This window comes from Mandrillus leucophaeus, unplaced genomic scaffold (assembly GCF_000951045.1).
Source record: "Mandrillus leucophaeus isolate KB7577 unplaced genomic scaffold, Mleu.le_1.0 Scaffold248, whole genome shotgun sequence".
Classification (NCBI taxonomy): Eukaryota; Metazoa; Chordata; class Mammalia; order Primates; family Cercopithecidae; genus Mandrillus; species Mandrillus leucophaeus.
This window is the reverse complement of record NW_012102565.1, coordinates 2564249-2579860: the sequence shown is the minus strand read 5'-3', so window position 1 is coordinate 2579860 and position 15612 is coordinate 2564249.

Sequence of the window (15612 nt, the reverse complement as noted above, 5' to 3'; positions counted from 1 at the left end):
CCGAGTAGCTGGGACTACAGGCGTCCGCCACCTCGCCTGGCTTGTTTTTTGTATTTTTTAGTAGAGACAGGGTTTCACCATGTTAGCCAGGATAGTCTCGATCTCCTGACCTCGTGATCCGCCTGTCTCGGCCTCCCAAAGTGCTGGGATTACAGGCTTGAGCCACCGCGCCTGGCCTGGTCTTGCTACTTTCAACCTTGTCTTCTGAAGTCTATTCTTGATACAGCAGCCCAAGCAATACCTTCAAACTGCCAGTCAGATGGTGGTACTCTTCAGAATGCTGAGAAGCCTCCACCTAGTCTAAGCAGAAGTCCGTCTGACCTGGCCCACCACAGGGCTGGTCTCATCTATATCTCCTGGAAGCCACCCACCCATGGTGTGTCTGCATTTCCCACCTTCCTTCTACTCCTTTCAGTTAGTGATATTTGTGACTCTGCAATCATATCACTGGTGGGACCTCATTAACTCACGAATTGGGTGACTTTGCAAGAAAAAGAAACTTTTCAAGAGATACGTTACCATTTCTCAAAGAACAGGCTACAAGAAAAGTTTGAGGCGAGCTGAAGCAACCTATATCTGGAAATGAATCACTACAGCCAGAAGAGGTCAAAAATGATAAAACAGAAGCCTGGGAGCTGCCTGCCTGGCCCAAGGTCACAAAGCTCTTTAGGGGCTGGGTCAAGTGTGCTTCGGGGATTAATTACCATTCTTTGCACTGTACTATTGCCTTTCGAGAACGTGCAACTCCCTTTTTCTAACCCTGGCAGCAACTTCCTGAGCTGCGCCTTGGTTAGTTAGGGTACAACAAGAATCAAAACATTATACACAGAGAATAAACAGATGGGTATGTCCTGTTTATTCTGCCCTGTTGCTTATCCTGCATGGCTCATGGTTCCCTGAGCACGCTCTACCCCCTCCTCTCCTCTCCCCCAGACTACTTCTGGCCCCTAGTTATCCCTCTCATTGCCACTGTCATTGGCATGTTCACCCTGAGTTCTACATACAAATCAAACATAGTTTATGAAGTCTTTGCTAGATATAAAATCAGAAACTTTTGGAATCTTCCTATGAGATTATTATTTTAAATGCTATTAATATATCAGTTAATTGGATACCTTATTTGAGAACTTCAACTTAAACGGGGAGTATTTGTTGTACAGTTTGTGCTTCCATTTTTTAGGTGCACAAATCCAGCCTTCCTTGGTCATCCAAGAGATATGATTGAAGGCTCATGCTGTCCAATCCCCTGCTCCAAAGGGTAGAGCTGAGTGCTTCTCTGTTCCTTCACATGCAGAGGATGATCCTAATTTCTGGGAGAAGAATGTACTAGATCATCATGGATCCATCAAGTTTCATGGGTAAAAGAAACACCCTCCTGTTAATGCTTACTATGTGGCATTTCAATCCTGTTTGTATCCAGATTAATCAAGGTTCAGCCCTGGAAGTTGCTAAGATTAGAATGAGGGAGCTCCACGTTTGCAAAAGTTTTGCAGATGGATCTGAGATACGCTAATGTCCCAGTCCTCACAGGGATGCTTAATATCTGTGGAAGTGGGTAAGCCCCTGGGATCAGAGCTTTTCCTGGCAACACTGCAGATGCCAAGAGGCTGACACTTTGTCTTCTCCTCCTAGGTTTCTGGGGCTTCATTCTCCTGTTAGGAGGACAGAACAGTGACTTTAGACATGATGCAAAACCTCAGAACAGTGACGGCATTCCAGGCTCCAGAGAGCCTTTCAGAGCCTGGCTAGCTGTCGCATTCTGTACTTTCCTGAGGATACGCCCTGTTCACCACAATCTGACTTCAGAAAATCTCATCTCCTCCCAAAGCATTTGCAAACTGCCTCCCAGGAGTGTCTCTGGGAACAGAAGCACTCACTATTCTGTGATCTTTCTCAGTAGTAGAAAGATTCTCAGGACCCTTTTATTCTAAGTAGCATAAATCCCACTCAAACTGGCTTAAGCAAAATATAAACAAAAGTTATTACTGCAAGCTCAGGTGTAGACTTCAGGAACAGCTGCATCCAGCAACTTAACACTATCAAGTGTGTGTGCAGTCTGTTTCTCTGTCTTTCTCCAAACCATAGTTTTGCCAACTTGCATTTTGGCTTTATTTCAGGCTCTAGTGGGACTCATCTGACAGAAAGAGCAGTCCTCTCCTATGTCTAAGATTGGTTTTAGTAAATGAACTTGGAGCCCTATGTCAGAAAGAGCAAGCATACTGATTGCTGAGACAAAGGAAAGGTAAATTCCCCAACTAAAATAGGGAGGTCTTATCAAATAAGGAAAATAGACACTTACATTAACTTAATTTTCAGGATGACCCTTCTGGACCCTCTCTATTGTCTTGGTGTCTGCATCACTGATGTCCCTCACTCGTGCTGGGCTTCATTGCTGTGTTATCTGTTAGCTGTGAGCTCCGATCTCAACATGACCTTGGCTACACTCCTCAGGTTTCTCGAGCCTCTGCCTTCATAGCTTTACGTTATCCCAGGTTCCTGCCAATCTCACAAGCCTGGTTATTGATGGCTCAGAGTAGCCATAATAGCGCTCATTGCACTGATCCTGCAAGGATCTCAGCCACCATAAAGGGTCCAGGTTCCTGGGGGTGTCGCCCTGGTTGTCTGGGACACTGCCTCATCACTGTCATGTCTTAGATGCATCTGTCACCATGCCCCGAGCATCTCGATTGCCTCCAGCCATCAACTGGCTCTACCTCTTTGGCAGGTCACCTGCCATCGCCTACTGGATGGAATGGTCTTTTTTTAATAAACTTCTTATTTCAGAACAGATTTAAATTAAAAAGTCACAAATTTAGTAAATAAAATTTATGAAAGTAGTGAAGAGAGTTTCCATGTAACCCATACCCAGTTTCCTCTATCGTTAATGTCTTACATTTGTATGGCACATCTGTTATAATTAACAAACCAATATTGATAAATTACTCAGGTTCCCTTGGTTTTTACCTAATGTCCTTCTCCTGTGCCAGGATACCATATGACATTTAGTTGTCATATCTCTTTCAGTAGGTCTTGGCTCTCAGGAATTTTCTGGTTTTTGATGACTTTGTCAGTTTTGAGGAGGACTGGTCAAGTATTTTGTAGAATGTCTCCAAAACAAGATTTGTCTGATGGTTTTCTCAAGATTAGACTGGGATATGGGTTTGCGGAGGAAGCCCACAGCGGTGAAGGGCCTCACATCACACAAAGGGTACACGTTGTCAGTGTGACTCATCACTATGGGTGTTGTCCTTGACCACCAGGAGGAGGTCCTGTTAGTTTCTCCACCACAGAGTGCCTTTCTCTTCCCATTTTCCATGCTGTGCTCTGTGGATGGAAGCTGCTCTGTGTGCCCCAACCTGAGGAGTGAGGAGTTTACTCCATCTGCTGAGGCGATCATAAACATCACACACACGTACACCTGGCCCCCAGATCCCAGGACTGTGGATTCCTCATGTCCCTGTCACTCCATGAGATGCAATGACTAATTGTAGAAGGTGTTCAGTAAGCATTTGTGGATGGGACTGAACAGTTGCATCACCTGGGGAATGTTTGCTCCCCAGATCGGCTGATACCCAAAGGTGAGCCGTGTCCCTGGACATTCTTGAATGCCCCACGTCAAAGCTGGCTATGGAACAGCCAGAGAACGCTCACGAACATACTTGGCACCAGAGTTGACAATGTGACCTCAGACAATGTACACTTCCCAGCTAAATTCTGCAGTATCTGTTGCTTCCCCCAGCTCAGAAGAAAGTAGGTCCACACTTACAAACTAGGAAGGACTCAAAAGGGCTTAACTTCCGCTCTGGGTTTGAACTTGTGTCATGGGTAAGAAGAAACTCAAGTGTCCTGTGTACTCTCCAACATCAAAGGTCGTCCTCACCTGCTCTCACAGGTGACCCCTGTCAGACGTCTCTAACACATCATTGAACCATCTTGGCTGAGTGTGGTTTAAAACCTGTACATGTGTCCCTATTCCAGGCTGCACAGTATTTAATAGAAATAAAAGCTACTTCATCTTCTGCCAGCCTAGGTTCTCCCTAGACTGGACACGGACAACGTCCTGGGGAGAGCACCCCTGGCTCAACCACTGGGGCTGCTGTCTCCAGGTTGAGGGGCTGGTGTGGAGCTGCCAGCAGGGCAAGGAGCCCAGTGACGCCAGGAAAATGCACACACTGGAGGGAGCCAGGACACGCCTGCTTCAGCTTCTGACTTCTCTCATTTTGACACTGGGAAAGTTGTTTTTGAAATGCCTCCAAAGGTCTAGGGTATAAGTGCTCATTGATGATGCGAGGGTAAACGTGCCATAAAGCACCCTCCACCCCACGGTCTCTGCACCCCTGCCCCTTCCTCTTTATGTCCCTCTGCAGTAGACAGGAAATCACGTGTCCAGTCAGTAGAGAGGATGGGAGGATAGGGCACAGCCAGGCCTGGTGACCTCTGTCCCCACAAGTCCCATGACCCCAGGCAATTCCAGGAGACTTCCTGAACCTCAGTGTCCTCTGAGACCCAGGTGAAAGCAGCCGTAGGTGCAAACCTGTTTGTGAACCGCAGACCTCATGCCTGGAGCTGTCGGCCACAGGGACTTCCCACAGCCTAGTCTCACCTTCTCCAGCCTCCCCTCCCCTCGAGGTCATCTCCCCAAGCAGCCTGCCACACCATGCTCTGCCCTTTGGGGCACCCAAATGTTTTGGGCCCCCAGGTCATGTGATTGGAAGCCCAGAATTCTATCTTTAACAGATCATTGCTGTCCAGGCTCTTGCAGGCCCCACTTCCAGTATTTTTTTGCAACATGCCCCAGTTCCCTGCTACCCAGACGCACCATCTCTGAGCTGGCTTCAGGATCCCGCATGCCCCTCGGCTGAGCACGTGGCTCTGTGCTGCCCTTCGGAGCCACACTTCCTCTCTCTGTCCATTGCCAGCCCCATCCAGCCCATCCTGTCGACCATTCGGGACCACTGATGCAGTGAAGGAGCTGGTCCATCTCCTCTGCCACCTCCAACCTCCTGCACCTCCCCTCCCTGCACACCCACACCCCCGAGCTCAAGACCAGGTTCTCTAGCATGGGCACATCCTGCTGCCAACAGTTCTCATTGCCTGTTCCAGCCACATTCTCAGTCCTCTTCAACACAGAGCCACCCTTCTGGAGGAAGAGGCACTCTCCAGACAGCATCACCACACCTGGTCTGCACTGGCAGTCCCAACCTGGCTCTCCTATGGGTGGCTCCAATAGTCCTCTCCTCCCAACCTTTCCCTAGGCAGCAGGGGCAGGGCAGGGCAGCCAACTTCCATGGGCTTCTTTCATCCTCTGATGGGTATGACCAGCTTGTCTACCAACTGGGCTAAGTTAAGATCCAAGGACATAGTATCGGTGGACAGTCTCTAAGGCTGAGAGAGCTATGCAAATGCCAGTGGCTATGGCATCATGATTATAATGGGTGTGATCACAGCACAGCAAAGGAATTCAGAGTCTGCAGGACCAGGGCCACCCATCCTGGGCCTGCCTTCTATGGGCTATGCAAGGTGGACACATACTTTACCTTTTGGGCCTCCATTTCCTCTTCAACGTGGGAACAATGATGCGTCTTTCACAACATGGTGGGAACACCACAGAGGATGATCTGATATGCGTGGCACACACCTGACACAGACCTGACACACATCTGACACACACCTGACATGCCTGACACACACCTGATACATGCTTGGCTCACACCAGCATTTAGCCTTTTGCCATTTGTATTGTCTCCAAAAGCCGCATTTTTCCAACAGGAAAATCTTAAACTCTAAGCTGCTGGGGGCTCTCTTTCTGAGCAAATGTGTGTAGTTGCACCATGGGACAGGGATGAGAACAGCAGAATTCCAATAAAGGGGCTGGGGGTAGGAGTCAGTCTCAGCCACTCACAGGCAACCCCAATGGCAGAGTCTCAGACAGCACCTGGCCTCACTAGGGCTTCATCTGGGACTTTTGTGTTGAGCTCTGGAGCCTCTCCCCCAGACCTCTGGTTCTGCAGAAGCAGCTGCCTGCCTTTCTTGTCGTGGCTCCAGTCACAGCGTCTGAGCTTCAGCCGGGGTCCTTTCTGCCCCGGCATGGATGGGCACCAGCAGAGCAGACACAGCCCTCGGATGGCTCAGGCGGCAGAACTTTGCAACTCTGGCCGATGAGCTTCCAGGGAAGAAATGTGACTCAGACGGCCATCAAGCAGCTCCACGCTGCCTTCCTAAGACAATGTGATGGGAGTGTTAGGTACTTATTTCCTGGCGAGAGCACGCATCTCTAATCAGTTTTAATCCAATAGGGTGTGCAAAGCCTACAACTTCAGACATCAATTCAGTTAACATTTATTACGTGCCTCCTATGACCTGGGAACTTCCATATATATTTTTGCTAATAATCTCACTGATCTTCACAGAAACCTCATAAGTTAGCTATTAATGCTACAATGCTACATTCATATGGTACATAAGAAAGCTAAGGTTTTCTCCCACCTGTTGAGGGAGAGACCTAGAGCAAGACCTAGGAGCTTTCTGATCCCGTGTCTGTGCCTTTCCCATAGGACATGTGGTGGCGGGCCCTGGAGTGGCAGAGTGTCCTCCTCGACACCTTTCTGGGATCCTCTCAACAGGCGGAGAGATAAATATTTTGTGAATGAGGGGATTCAGGAGCACAGTAGGGTTTTAAGTACCACATGTGCAGGTAGCATTTTAATCTGTTTTTTCAATGTCCCAAGGAAAAAGGGCTCCTTTGGCCACCTGTATCCAACAATCTTGTCATCTTCTCTAAAGTTCCCAAGGAGACTGGTATGCTTCTGGATGGATACTGAGCTTTCAGAGCTGAAAAGGACCTCAGCCCAGACCCCTGCTGTCCTGTCCCTGCTGGTGCTTTGTGTGACTGAGGGAGACAGGGCACGCTCCCTATTTTCAAAGGTGACATGTTCCACCACTTTCATCACTTGAAACATTGGAGATTCCAGTCCATAGCTGGGCAGGGCAGAGTAAAGACACTACCGAGAAGACAGACCACTTCACAGTTTGAAGTTAGGATAGACAAGCAGCATCTCAGAAAGACGTGCCACAGAGCAAGTGAAGAGCCTCAAACACAGACTTGAATCTTGGGGAGGGGGCCGAGAGCAGGGAAGAGAGGAGACATCAAGCACAAGACAAAGCAGAGGCTGACAGGACTGATTCAGCCGGCAGAGAAACAAGGAGCCCTTCTCAGGCGGGGAGAGTTTACTGCGCCCATGAACAGCAAAACGAAGAGGAGCTGCACGTGCCAGCTCCCCACATCCCTGTTCAGGACAGTACAGAAACAACAGCAACAGCAATGAGGGATGGGACACCCTGCCACCCTGTGGCAAAGCAGCTCTATCACCTATAGCTGTGCCCAAAGGGAGGCCTCATCAGAAGCCAGGAGGCCATGAGAAACTTTCACCACAGCCTCCTCAATCCCAGGGAAGCAACTGAGAAATGGCAGCTTCTCATAAGCCTCCATGATCAATCTCATGGTGTAAGAGGACCACAAGACATTCTGCAAAGATTTGGATTTAGCCACAGTGACAGTCTTGCCACATGGTTTGGTGGATATATGCAAGATTTCCAGGGTTCCATGGAGGAGCCAGTCCCCTCCAGTTGGAAATTGGTTGGGGGTGGTTGTGGAGGCACGGAGTGGGGGCAGGTAGACAGTAGTCAACAGCAAGACTGAAAAGTGAGAAGCCTCTGCCAGAGCCAAACAACGAGAATGAAATCTCTAACCTTCAATCTCTGGCGATTTTAAGCAAAATAATCACCTAATCAAGTCTGTGCTACGTTTGACTTATTTTTCCTGAAAGCAGAAAGATCTCTAATGAGAATTAACATTTAAACTATTGCTTAAAATGGAGAGCAGTTTCATGTTGGATAATATTAAATAACAACAAATTTCGTATTTGGCTGTGTCTGAAGTCCTGACTAAATTCCATTACTCAAGAAGCTAATAAAAATATTTTTTAAGATTTTCTTACCAAGTTATGATATTTCTCAGATTCCCTTGGACTTCCTAAGTTCCTGGTAGTTTCATGCATTTGTCTTTTATGAGATACCGGCTTTTCAGCAAGTATTCTGAAAAAGAGGGGGCTTCTTGCAGAGGAAAATGTTCAGAAGCTATTAGTGTGGATTTTAGAAAAAGAAGCTGGAAATTCTGGCAGGAGAGAGAGGGTCAACTTTGTTCAATATTTATTTAGTATTGCAAAGTCAGTTCTGGAAACGAGAGTCCTGGAAAGGAGTCTATTCTTAGAGCCCCCCTTGGGACTTCTGCTCCTACAGCCAAAAGCTCAGGACCCCCAAGGGCACTAGGAGCCAGGCGTGGTCAGGGGATGGTGGCCAAAGTGCTGCATCACACAACCAATCCCATGAGGGCAGCTGTGGGTCAGCCCGGCTGGGGGCTCCCATCCCATTAGAGAACTGGCCAGGGCCCCACAGTGAGGGGGATCAGGTCGGGGTCAGGGTTGCTTCTAACCAAGCTGCCCAGTGAATGTGGCAGAGCATAGGACAAACACAGCTGAAATTAAGAAGCAAGCTCTATCATCAGGCCCTTTTTCAGACAAGGACACTGAGACTCAAAGCAGCACATTGTCCACTTACAGCCCCACAGGCTGTGTGTGGCCTAGATTTCTCCTGAGGATGTGCCATGCAGTTTCCATGAGTGGCTGCCGGGTCCCTGACCATCTCCCCCAGGCACAGCACAGGCTTGCCCTGTGCCTCACAGCTGAACTCCCTCCCTACATTGGATCCCCAGGGCCAGACTAGAAAGCCTTGGATTTGTGGGACAGACACACGCTCCACAGCCAGTATTTTTGTAAACAGAAGCAGCATCAATCCATTTCTGGCAGATAGTACCTGGACAGCTGGAGTCTTGTTTGGTTTCCTTTGCAGAAATCTACTGATTTCTGATGGTGGACAGCCAAGGAAATCCAAGTTCCCATAATTTAGACCCAAGAGCCTGAAGTTGGCAGGCATCAGATAAGACTGAATCTCCGTGTTCCCATCTAAGGGTAAAATTAAACTTATCTTTGTTGATCAGCCAAGAACCACTAACACCCGCTACAAAAATGCCCGCGGGGGTAAGAGCAGACGCAGGAACAACAGCCCCTGGACCTGGGTAGAGGCTGCAGCAGAGGGCTCTGGGGACAGTGCCTTCCTCTCAGCTGCCTGCCAGGCCAGCGGGCACTAATTATTTTCAATAAAATAAATGTCATCAAATCTTTAACGTTGTTGGAAAATAGTTCGCAAGGAGATAATGGGGGTTTTTTTTCTGTAACTGCTAATGACCCAGCATGACTACATTTCACCCAGAATAGCTTTGTTTTCTTTATACTTCTTCTTAGTTTCATGAAGTCAAGATTCATAATGTCAGAAAGAAACATTTTAAACGTGTTAGATGCATAGACTGAGAAGAAACCAAGCTCAACTCCTGAGTTTTGTGGTTGACACTCACAGACCAATTTTGCGTATCTGCTTCTCAAATCTGTCAGATATTTGTGTCCTGGCTTCTCACTAGGATCACCTGCAGAGCTTGCCAGCAACCATGGCTGGGTCCCGAGCCGGGAGCTCCCACATTGCTCAGTGGATTCTAAAGTGCACCCCAGACCCCAGCAGCCCACCCTGGGTCCTCCCATCCGTCCTGGGCACATTCCCTTCCAAGCGCACAGGCCTCATTTCTATACTTAACCCTGCTGAATTCAGTCGTGCCTCAGGGCTTCCGCACACCCTCTCTTTCCCTCCTTCAGGCCTTTTCTTTGCCCCTTCCATTGCTGACACCTTCCCATTATCTGGGTCTTAAGTCAAGCATCTTTCTTCCCTCTCACTCACTATCACTTTCCCTTCACGGCATTTATCATGACCTAAAACCATCTTGGTTATTCTGGTTTGCCTCCACTTCATTTTAATATATTGTAACTGCTTCAAAACTTAAGTGAAAATATGCATATTTAATAGGGACAGTTTTCTTTTGGGGGTGATCAAAATGTTCTGCAGTTAGATAGAGACCATGGTGGCACAACATTGTGAATGTAAAAGCCACTGAATTGTACACCTTAAAATGGTTAAAATGGTGAGTTTTGTGATATGTGAATTTTACTTCAATTTTAAAAAGTACTTCTTTCATGACTCCTACACAAGTATATTTCAAATTTCTTTAATTGGCATATAATAATTGTACATATGTATGCGCTACAGAGTGAAGCTTTCACACATATAATGTACAGTGGTCAGATGTGGGTAATTAGCATATCCATCATCTCAGATATTTTGAGTTTGAGTCAAATTCTTTCCGGTATGTCTTTGATTAGGAATGTCTTTTATTTCTCCGAAATTTAAAACTGGACATATCTATTCAAGAAAATTATAAAGATTATTATATTGCTACTTATCTTTGTGAATTGGAAATTTTTGGAACCACATGACGAAGATCAAGATCGGAAAACATTGAAACAACTGAAAGTATCCAGGTTGATCAAAAGGTCCTTTACATTTTTGTTGACTGGCTTAATTACGAATAAATAAGCATCATCAATGAGAAATTATAAAGCAATTTAGAAACTGCCGTCTTTAATATGGGAATTTTATATATTCAGACTCCATATAAGATGTCATTTGAGAAAGAGTATTTTTGCTGCTAAGGAAGTTTGAATATTTTTGAGCTAAATCAACTTGAAGGCCCTAACATCCTGCAAGCATAACACAGGTTACTGGACCACGTGCAGGTCATCCCCCAGCGGCTGCTCCTGGGGATCCTGGAGGAGACTTAAGTGTTGCCCAGCACGACCTTCAACACAGCAGCGTATGTGTTCTCCACACCTGAGGAGTGTTTCTCCTTAACTCACTGAGTCAGAATTCACAGGCTTCTCTCGGGAGGGGTAAGACCCACCCCCCTCCACCCTATCCGGCAAGAATCCTATGTGTTTACAGCACGGTCGGAATGCAGGCGTGGAGGCAGCATCTGAGTTGACTACAAGCAAAGTCCCAGGGAGATGATGTGGGTTGGCAAGGAAGGAAGAGGCATGAGGAAGCCATCAGGGTGGAAAGGAGCAGCCAACGTGTCCCTTCAAAGAAAACTCCTAGCGTTGGTCCTGGAAGGGACGTTAGCGGCATTTTACCCACTACTGCCCTACTACAGACTGAAAATAATGAGATTCAGGGGAGAGAAGGGTTTGCCCAGAGCCCCATGCTCTCTTCAGTACAGGATTGTCCCAATGGATTTAAAAAAAAAAAATGCAGAATTCCTCTCCTTTGTCATTCACAATATGTTCTTGCCTTTTGCTAGTGCTTTGTCTTCTAGAACTTTCCAGACAGCACCCCACCCCTTCCTTCAGAAGCAAGGTTCCATGTTGTCTCCACTGAGCATGTTTCCTTTTCCAGAATTTCACTGCAATTTCCCCCATTTCTGTAACGTTTGCTCAGACTCTATGTTGTTTAGTCAGTTGTTAGGAATCTCTTAGACTCCTGTTGTCAGTGAGGAGCCAAACAGACACTTGTAGACACAACACACAGAGCAGACCCAAGTTTCTGCCACTAGGGCTGGACCACACAGGAACTTTCCCTTCCAGGTTGCAGGGTACCCCATTGGCAAAGGCCTTGTCTCCAGGACTTTCCTGCTCTAGGACTCAGAGAAGCAGCTGCCACACCAATACTAGCATGTGACAAATAGCAGCAGACAGGCTGAGCAAATAAATAGACCCCAAATGCTTCTCAGTGGGGCTGGGCCTCACCGAGGACCAGGTAGACTATCCCGAGCATGACCTTGCCCACCACTCAACTGACAGGCACGGCTGAAGCCATGTGGAGGATGTCTGCCCTGTGTGGCTGAGGGAGGGTCTGAGGGTCCCTTCTCCTGCCAGGCTCCCTTGCACCAGGATACAGACGTCCAGGAGTACATGTAGACAGCCACCAGACCACCTCATGGGGGGACCTCGGGGATGTGCCTGAGCTGAGCACCTGAGTTAACTATGTTAGCCCACTGCCAGGTGTTGGCTGTGTAAGCTGGGTTACCTGGCTTAGCTATATTACCTGAGTTAACTCACTATCCTGTGTTACCTGTATTATCCCATGATTCTGTCACCTATGTTACCTGCATTAGCTCACTGCCCTGTTACCTGAGTTACCTGCATTAGTTCACTGTCCTTAATGGTGCCTCTCAAAGAACTTGTGGTAAAGGGATCCAGGTGTGTGTTTTAATATCTATTCCACTGAAAACTGTTCCCCTTGTAAAATAAATAAGGTCCTAGAAAAATGAAATGAAGACAAAACACAAATCCCAATTTTTGTTAGGTTCAACAGTTATGAAATTACTCTGCCTAATTGCTGTAAAGTTTACAGTGATTTACTCTGAATTTCTGTTCTTCCCTGTTGTGAGCCAGTGAGACACCCAGCCCTGGTCAGCTGGCCACATCCAGGACCCCGGTGTGGCCTTCAACCAGTCCTCACCACAGACCTCGGATGCTGGCCCTGCTCCTGTCCTACAGATGGGAAAACTGAAGCCCAAGATTGTAGAGTCTCAGCCCAGGCCTTTGCCCTGCCAAACACCTGTGAGCTTAGCTCCCTCCTGACCACCAGCATGGTCAGACACAGCAAGGACAAAGATCAGAGACAAAGATGACCCAATATGTGTCCTTCCTTGAGGAGGACAACAGATGCCAGAGATCAATGAGTGGGCAACCCAAGACTGCATCATGGTGTGACAGAGAAAGGGTTGGCGGGCCACATGCAACCACAGAGCAGGGAAGAAGAGAATCCTCCCTGCCAGTACAGGGAGAGCCCCTTTCAGCCCCTGGCTCATGCTCTAACCTGGAGACTCAGTTTCACCTGCTCAGCCCTCTGCACACCTGACCTCGAGTTCCACAAACAGAGATGATGGTTTATGTATTTTCACATCCATTCCCCATCCCACCTTGCAAGTGATCTGCTCATAAGCAATATCCATGAGAAGTTATTTAAACGAAATAATCAGCAGAAGAGGAAGTTGGGATGCAGTGGCCTCTTCAGGTCCCCTGCACACCCCCAACCATGCATCCTGTCACAGTGACTGTAGTGTGTGAATTCCCATTACTCCCTTTACACAGGAAGAAAAGAGATACTCTTGCCCAATATTTTCTTGGGCCTCCGGACCATCCAGAGCCGCAGCCATAATCCAGAGGTTGAGTTTTGTCTGTGGGGCCTCCCCTACTGACCGTGACCTCCTCAGGGGCAGGAACACGCTTATCCCTGTCCCATAACTCCAGGCAAGTGGCCCACAAAGGGGCCAAGCACAAGACACCTGCCCTGATATCGGTTGTTCTAGAAATACTAGTACCTTCTGGGGACCCATTCCTGCTGCCAAGACTTAAGTCGTCACAAAAGCCTAGTGTCCCCTATCCTGCTGCTTGAAAGAAAGTATTTAGGGCAATTCCGAGACACTAAGGAAGGAAATGCTTTTCAAACTTTGCAGACTGTAACATGCAAAGGGTTTGAATGTCTCATACTGAAGTTTTTGTTTTAAGGAACCTGAATATAAAATTAGGAATGAGCTGGAATGCTGTCTGGGACTCCTCAGAGCCTGGAATTTCTCCGACCTTCCCTGTCACTGGAGCTGCCGCGTGAGTCTGAACACGCACCCCGTGTGGACGTGAGTTCACTCAGTGAAAAGCTCTCGCTTGCTTAACTCTCACAGCTCACCTTTAAGTATTTGCGTGGGTGACTTCTTCTGTTGCCCAGACAACCACTCTGTCACCGGGCATTAGCTGTTGACACGTTAGGCATGTTTCACTGCATAGTGAATCAGCATTCTCTGTCTCTGGAATGAAACGAGGAAATTAAACATCAGAAACTGCTAAAGTGGCAGGAGGGCTGAAATAAGAAATGCACAAGAGGTGACTCATCCTACTTTGATTCTATGCCTTGGCCACAGACACAAGTTAACCCTGTAATACCCACTTGGGACCAGTGGCTCCCGGCTCCTAGACAAGCCCAGCCCCCGGCTGCAGCAGGCTCTGATGAGGCTCTGGTCAGGGATGGCAAACACGGTGCCTTTGGGGCCGGCAGACAGCATCATTGCGTGGAGAGGCGAGAACTGAAAAATGCCAGCTCACCCTAAATGCACTCAAATTCCTGCCTTTTCCTCAGTACAGGTCAAAAGAATGATCCAGATTCAGCCCAACTGAGATATTCTTTCATGAAATAAATCTTGTAGACAAATCGGCCAACACCCTATTGGGACAACCCTTGCTGATTTTGAAAGGTTATCTATGTCCCTTATTTACTTCCAGCTTTATAATGTCATAGAGATTCTAGGGTGCGGATTCCCATTCACCCCTTTACAAGGGAAGAAAGGAGATACTCTTGACCAAGATCTTTAGACAAACAGCAGAACCCTAACTATAGTTGACTCTGAGATTAAAAACCCAGTGCTCTTTACTCAGTAAAATGCTGCCTCTCTAGTGAAGCAATGCATCTTTATAAATCACCTTATTTTGTGGTTACTTCTTATTTTGAGTCTTCTTTCTAGTGGATTATCTGGCTGCTCTACCATGTAGTCTTGTTGAACTCCTCATCTGGAAGGGCCACACCTATCATGTGGGGTCAATGAGATCATTTCAAACCTTGGAGTCATAGACCATGAAGAACCTTGGAGGTAAATGGAGAAGAGTAAATGGCACCATCCTTGCTGCCCAGCCCCATCCACCACACCCAGCACCCACCATCCTGCACCAAGTCCAAGGACAGCAAAGAGGCCAAGTGCTCCTCTCCAAGGGTGTCCCGTGTCTTTCTGGGCACCAGATAGTGGGGCTTGTGGTAATCCCCAGAATGCTGAAAACGTAGGGTTGTATGAAGATAAAGGAAAATAATGTGTGTCTAGTATTATGTAAACTGCAGAGAGTAACATCCGAGGAGGGTGTTACCACATGAGGAATCAACAGACTTGCTAGAGCCCACACACAGTACCTGAGGGTGGCTTTGCTGAGGGGCTGGGATCCTGGGGAGCTGCACCACTTCCAACACCCAAAGCTACCAAAAATTTCCCTCCACTTTGAGCTTTATCTTCCTGTATTCCCACAGCATTATAAGGAGAATCCAGAGACAACACCAGCCTTGCTGGGTGTAGCTGGTGATGTTTGCTTCAAGGCCATGGGGTCTTTAGAGAGACCATGACTCATGCTGGGGGGCGGAGCTGAGAGAACAGGGTCCCCATCCTCGAGGAGCCCCACACAATGGCAGCTGCAGACATGGAAAGAGAAAGTTATGAGGAAAACAAAGTAAGTTCTACAGTAAAGTTCAGAGCCACTTACCCTTTAACCAGGCTGGCTGAGCTGATCCCAACAGACTGGTGAAGACAGGAGAGTCCCACCTGCTAAGAAGACTCTGGACACCAAGACCACGGCAGTATTTGAGGATGACCCCTGGGACGCATACAGGGACATGGGTTACATCTAGAGGAGGCACCAAGGATTCCTCAGGCCCTGGGAGTGTCGGGAAAGTGGACAGAGCCCTCCCTAGGTTGGCAGAGCAGGGACTCACATCCAGAGCCCTTTCCCAGGTGGCTGGAGAAGCCCCTATCACCTCCATATGTCTGTAGCATGCAGCTTTTCACTTCCCCACCCAGGACCT